General features: G+C 32.4%; 3 protein-coding genes across 10 annotated transcripts in view; 1 reads left to right on the top strand and 2 right to left on the bottom strand.

Moving 5' to 3' along the window:
• The window catches only part of LOC111058481 (dual oxidase maturation factor 1), a gene marked incomplete at its 5' end in the record, with an annotated part of 98,093 nt that extends 96,109 nt beyond the window's left edge, over positions 1–1,984 (bottom strand). Inside the window, 1 exon segment of the mRNA XM_039440969.1 lies at positions 1,906–1,984.
• Positions 1–5,000, top strand: part of LOC111054622 (gastrula zinc finger protein XlCGF57.1) — a 721,792-nt gene that overhangs the window by 341,221 nt on the left and 375,571 nt on the right. The window lies entirely within an intron of this gene.
• Positions 1–5,000, bottom strand: part of LOC111060042 (gastrula zinc finger protein XlCGF57.1-like) — a 410,286-nt gene that overhangs the window by 194,787 nt on the left and 210,499 nt on the right. The gene's annotated exons all lie outside the window — the stretch shown is intronic.

Below are 5,000 nucleotides of genomic sequence, written 5' to 3'. Positions count from 1 at the left end.
ACATTGCCGATCCTCTGTCTTGTCAATGCCTTCTATAGACGGTAGCTGATACTGGTTTATCGATGTAATATTAACTGTTCATTCTCATTTGAGATAAACAATTATTTTATTTCATTAAACAACAAATTTTATTTTCCAATAATTTCATAATATTAGGATGAAATATTTTGTTAATTAATTATTAATTCTACATTGTTAAAAGACGATCTGGCAACAGAGCAAAGCGAGAAAGAGATAACGCTATCCACTTTGTTGAATGATAGACAAGGATAGCAATACCATTGCATTCAAACACTGCCATTATAACGTGGACCTTACTGTAAAAATATTCCATATTCTGTTATCTGAACTCTCTTTCAAGTGACTCTATCAATGTGCAAATTTTTTACATTGAATTTGATTTTTTTTCCTTTTTTTCAAGTGCGATACAATAAGTAGGCTGGCTTATTAATACACCAATCTATAATATAATAAAGGAAAGAACTTGCTTATACCCGAAGGGGATAGGAAATTCAGGATATAAACATCATCACGTCTCAACTACTCAACTGATTAACTTGAAATTTTGCATATTATTGATCTACCGAGGATGATTTCAGGCCTATTTCAAATTCTTCAAGATCCCAGTACATCAAGTTTTCAGTTTTTCAAGTTTAAGGAAAAGAAGATTTACGAATGACGCATCATCACGTCTCAACTACTCAACTGATAAACTTGATGTTTTGCATATTGATTCTGAATTATCATCCCATGAGGATGGTTATAGACATGTTTAGGATTTTTCAAGATTCCAGTACGTCAAGTTTTCGGTTTATCAAGTTGTTAATAAGACCCTTGCAGAGCACGGGTTACCTGCTAGTCTATAATATTATCATAAAGGAAAGAATTGGCTTACACACGTACGGGATAAGAAATTCCCGAATGACGATTCATCACGTCTCAACTACTCAACTCATTAACTCGAAATTTTTCATATTATAGATTCTCAATAAATTATTAAATATGGTTATAGAAATATTTTTAATTCTTCTGAATTTCAGTAGGTCAAGTTTTCAGTTTGTCAATTTTTAATATTCTTGCAGAGCAGGGTTTACCTGCTAGTTCTTAATAAAATACAATAACTATTGATAAAATTCGATAGCTATGAATGAGTTTCACAAATTTTGGAGTGGAGAATGATTGGTTGATATTTGGATGGAATGCGCATTGAATTGGGATAATATGATATTGTGTTGTATCTACACTAATCGGCCCACTAACAACTCATAACCCTACAGTATTGGACAAAATATTGTGTGGAGAATGATTGGTTGATATTTGGATGGAATGCGCATTGAATTGAGATAATATAATATTGTGTTGTATCTACACTAATCGGCCCACTAACAACTTATAACCCTACAGTATTGGACAAAATATTGTGTGGAGAATGATTGGTTGATATTTGGATGGAATGCGCATTGAATTGGGATAATATGATATTGTGTTGTATCTACACTAATCGGCCCACTAACAACTCACAACCCTACAGTATTGGACAAAGTATTGTGTGGAGAATGATTGGTTGATACTGTATTTGGATGGAATGTGCATTGAATTGGGATAGTATAATATCGTGTTGTATCTACACTAATCGGCCCACTAACAACTCATAACCCTACAGTATTGGACAAAGTATTGTGTGGAGAATGATTGGTTGATATTTGGATGGAATGCGCATTGAATTGGGATAATAAAATATTGTGTTGTATCTACAGAAATCGACCCACTAACATCTCATAACCTTATGAGCGTCCATGATTGGGAAAGGCTATCCAATGATATCATTTCTATTAAAACAATAATAATAATTATTTTTTTGTCCTTATTATTAATTAGTTCTTAAAATAAATAATTAGTTCTTACCTGAGTATATTTTCAGCTCTCTCATGCCGTGTTAACATTTGAAGTGTCAATTGGAATCAAAATAAACACTTGTCAGTTTCTGAAAAATAAATGGAAAACAAAACAGTTTAAAATGTGCATGAATAAATATTCAAATTCCATTTGACTATTGCTATCCTCATATCATGTTTTTTTTCGAATAAATTATATTAATGATATTAAATAAAATATGCGATTAAAATTGAATTATTGAATTAGATGAGGAAAATAATTGATGTTAGTTATTTCCTATTGTATTGAGCGAGCAATTTCTGTATATCTGTTTATAGTTTTATATCTGGTTATTTCAATATTTTTTTATCTGGTTATTTATGTTTCATGGATCTTGAAAACGACTCTAACGATTTCCACGAAATTTGGAACATAGTAGGTTTATGATATAAAAATTCGTTTGCACTAGGTCTCATCTCTGGGAAAACTCGCTGAAGGACACGAAAACGATAACAATTATTCATCCTTGGAAAAACAGATGATAATAATTATTTCGTCGTCTGCTGATGATGATTTTACTTTTGACAGTGACCGACTTTTGTCGTCGCCTGTCGAAACAGAAGATGCGTGTGTGAGAGAGAGACAGAATTATCTCCAGCTGTGTAATCAATCAGCGAGAAATTTTATCGGCTTTATCAAGATAATATGATTTGTTGACATGACATGATAATCATTCTAAACTAGAGTAAATCATAATTTTCAAAGTTATTCATTATTTGACAATTTCAAGTGATTAGTGAGTGTTATTTTGTTGTTCAATTTGGTTTATAAATAATCTAAATTAGATTTTTTTTGTTTTTAAATGTTTGGACTGAAAATTGAACCTGAATCAAGTGTATGGAACATAACCTACTTTCTGGACTATTTATAGTGTATAAATCAAGATTCGGGGAAGAAACAGTTTTGTGCTGTGCCTGTTAGTACTTCCTCAATCATTTCAAAGAATTGTATTCTGTTTTATCAATAAATAAATAACGAGCGAAGCTCGGTGCCCCGATATTATGTATAATAAAGAGAATAGCTTATAACTGTAAGGGATAGAAAATACACATTTGACGCATCATCACGTCTGGACTAGTGAACTTGAAATTTTCCTTAAAGATTATTCATTTACCAATAAATTATTGTTATGGGTCCATTATCAGTACTCTAAGATTGCACTATGTCAAGCTTTCTGTTTTTCAAGCTTTCAGTCTTTCAAGGTTTCAATGTTATTCAATTGTTATTCATCGGACGGACGGCACGCATCGGACGGATCGGATGATTAGATTTGATGCATTGTTTTCAATTGGAGTGCGCATACCTATCTGCATCGTATAGGTATGCTCACTCCAATATTGAAAATAATGCATCAAATCTAATCGTCCGATCCGTCCGATGCGTGCCGTCCGTCCGATGAATAACAATTGAATAACATTGAAACCTTGAAAGACTGGAAGCTTGAAAAACAGAAAGGTGCGCCCACCTATAACCTCTAACAAGAAAAAAAAGAGATTGAATTGGATTTCTTCATTTATGTATGCTACAATATTTTTCAAGATTCAAGATTCGTTTTATTAACCATCAGGCTACAATTATAGCATTAGGCAAGTCATAATACATACTTTTAAAAAGTAGTCTACACACAATTGAACAGAAAATCGATACAAATTGAACAGATAAAGCATATCTACATTTACATAAAATACATTCAATTCAGGTATTCAGGTATTCCTCAAGTGAGTAAAAGGCATTATTTTTCAGATAACTGTATATAATTTTTTTAATTTGTTTGGAGGCAGATTCCTGGTTGTTTGAGGCAGTTTACTATACAATATACACTGTTGGAAAGTATGGCTTCTCATAGTTTTAGTGAGTCTTATTTGTGGTGCTACAATGTTCCTACTGTTCCTGGTATTATATGCATGGTAATCTTCATGAATGGAAACTTTTTCTGAGTTTTTCTTGACGTGAATTAAATTGGAATAAATGAAGAGAGGTGGAAGGGTTAGTATACCCAAATTAGGGAAATGTGGGTATAATGGCCATATCAAAATATTGACAGTGGCTGTCAATAGCTATTTCATATTTACAGGCTTATACACTAATTTACATTAAGTGACGGTAATGCTAATGATTCAACGAATTCTACAAAGTATAAAGAATCAATCAATGAGAATAAAGATTAAATTCAATTAGAATAACGATAATATAAAATTGTAATGTAACTTCATAAATCGGCGGTGTTTCAACAAATAATTGTCAATTCTTTGAAAAGGATATAAATGATATCCTTCCCACCAACACACGACCGGGGAGAGAGTGTCATAGAAAGAGACTCTTTCGATAAAAATAGAGGAATAAAAATTGTCGATTTTTAGAAAAGGATATAAAATGATATCCTTCCCATCAACACACGACCGGGGAGAGAGTGTCAGAGAAAGAGACTCTTTCGATAACAATAGAGGAATAAAAATATCCAGTAAAATCTATGAGAATATCGTTGTAAAACTCTGAAAATGTCAATATTTGAACCCGCATTAGTTACGTTTGGAGCATATATATGTCCACACAAATACGTCTAACATTATGACACATAATGACATCACATACCAGCATGTATACTAAGTGCATTATGCAACATTCTCTCGTGAGATCACTTCAAACTGGCACTAATCCATGTCAGGTTACATCAATGCTCCCCATTTAACAAATACTGAATGAAGGACGTAAATATTTTCAAATGGTAAAATTCATTTTAATTTGTCAGCTCTGCTTATAATTGACTTGAATGCTTCACAATTCAATTAATGCTGTCTGATTGAAGTGGATAAATATGTTCACACGCTTAATTCTCATGGTTTTGTAATATTCAGCCATAAAAGATTTGACTCTCGGGAAGATTAGAAGATTCTAGTTCTTTCTCTAAAGTAGGTACTTTCTCACTTGCTCTATCTTTTTCTGTGTATCACTCTCTCTTCCTCACAATTTCTGTCACTCACTCAATCTCTCTTTCTCTCTCTCTCTGTCCAAAGCTCCGCCAATTTATGTAGATGCATAACAATATGATTATTATCTATAGTTAT

Source organism: Nilaparvata lugens, chromosome 14 (assembly GCF_014356525.2).
Source record: "Nilaparvata lugens isolate BPH chromosome 14, ASM1435652v1, whole genome shotgun sequence".
NCBI classification, from domain to species: domain Eukaryota; kingdom Metazoa; phylum Arthropoda; class Insecta; order Hemiptera; family Delphacidae; genus Nilaparvata; species Nilaparvata lugens.
The sequence above is the reverse complement of the archived record's forward strand: the minus strand, read 5'-3'. Positions and strand labels throughout refer to the sequence as shown.